Source organism: Octopus bimaculoides, chromosome 7 (genome assembly GCF_001194135.2).
Source record: "Octopus bimaculoides isolate UCB-OBI-ISO-001 chromosome 7, ASM119413v2, whole genome shotgun sequence".
NCBI lineage: Eukaryota > Metazoa > Mollusca > Cephalopoda > Octopoda > Octopodidae > Octopus > Octopus bimaculoides.
Window position 1 is genome coordinate 55,426,008 of NC_068987.1, and position 1,918 is coordinate 55,427,925.

A 1,918-nucleotide genomic window follows, 5' to 3' on the forward strand; every position below is an offset into this window, starting at 1 on the left:
CCACATCAGCAAATTTGATTTTGATTGTGATTTCACTTGCCTCAACAGGTCTTCGCAAGCAACGCATAAGTAGGCTGGTTACACCGCTGGCATAGGCCATGGGTTATGGTCTCACTTGGCTTGCCGGGTCTTCTCAAGCACAGCATATTTCCAAAGGTCTCGGTCACTAGTCATTGCCTCGGTGAGGCCCAGTGTTCAAAGGTCATGCTTCACCACCTCATCCCAGGTCTTCCTGGGTCTACCTCTTCCACAGATACCCTCAACTTGCTAGGGTGTGACACCTTTTCACACAGCTATCCTCATCCATTCGCACCACATGGCCATACCAGCGCAGTTGTCTCTCTTGCACACCACATCTGATGCTTCTTAGGTTCAACTTTTCTCTCAAGGCGCTTACACTGTCGTGTATGCACACTGACATTACACATCCAGCGGAGCATACTGGCTTTATTCCTTGCAAGCTTACACATGTCCTCAGCAGTCACGGCCCATGTTTCACTGCCATGTAGCATGGCTATTCGTACACATGCGTCATACAGTCTACTTTTTACTCTGAGTGAGAGGCCCTTTGTCACCAGCAGAAGTAGGAGCTCACTGAACTTTGCCCAGTCTAGTCTTATTCTAGCAGCTACACTTTCAGAGCATCCACCTCTGCAAATGACTTGGTCACCTAGGTAACGGAAGCTGTCAACTACTAGTTTTTCTCCCTGGAATGTGACAGAAGTTGTCTTCTGCACCTTTCCAGTCTTTATTGCTCCTGAGCATCTGCCACATACAAAAACTATCTTCCCAGTTAGCCTTCCTTTGATATTGCTGCACCTCTTATGTATCTATACACACACACATGACACTGTTCCCTGTTGTCTTGTCTGCTCTGCTATTCAGGAACTTTATACATCTGACATCAGCACCTGTTGCCTTCTCTGCTCTGCCTTACAGAAAGTGTACATTTCTAACACCCACCCCTTTAATACACACCGTCTATACAACAAATTATCCACTTGTTTTGGGGTTTATCCTGACACCAAAATTAGATAAGTTACTCTCCTCAGCATATACAGACTTATCCAAACTTATGAATTTCATTATAATTTTTGTTGCTGTTGACTATTGCTACTTTCCTTGGACTCTGAATTTACTTTATAATGTAGATTAGTTGGTGCCTCTATTTCATTAATCAACAGTACCAACAGCCTTGATTAAAAATTTTTTTTTTTATTTTACAATTATTTTAATCCTGCATTTATTTAAATATTCTTAAGTCTCTTCCTCATCACTTTTTCATTGTGTTCTCTGCTTATATATATTTCATACAAACTATGTTGATTTGAAAGGAAAATTTTTATTACTAAAGTTGTTAGAAAAAGTCCTTATTAAATAGGTTTGTGACTTAAAATGAGTCAGATGATTACCAACAGTGACAGACAATATTCTTCTGATATGGATTAGATTTAGATTATTTTCTTTAGTGTATTCTTCAAGTAGAATGAATTACATCAGTTGTTCCTAACTTTTGATTACTAAGGACCCTTTTTATTTAAATTAGTTTTTCAATGAACCCCAGTTCTCTTTTACTCAATTGACTTTATTAACTAACAAAAATTTGTTCTTCCTGTTTTCATTTCTTCATTGTAAGTTATATGTAATTAAGTATTTACACATTGTTCATTTTAAGGTTTTAAAAAACTTGAGCACTGCTTGCTGTTTGTCCCACCAAAGTCAGGAACTGCTGACTTACAGTTTGAGATGGTGCTGTTTCATCATTCTACAGGAAAAAAAAAATGCTTGGAAGTTTGATGAAGCAGTGATCTGTAATCCTTTTTGCACCATGGTTTGGGAGAATCACACGTAACAAAACAATAAAGTGCATAACATATAATTTAATTATTACAAATATGACACACATATATTACATATG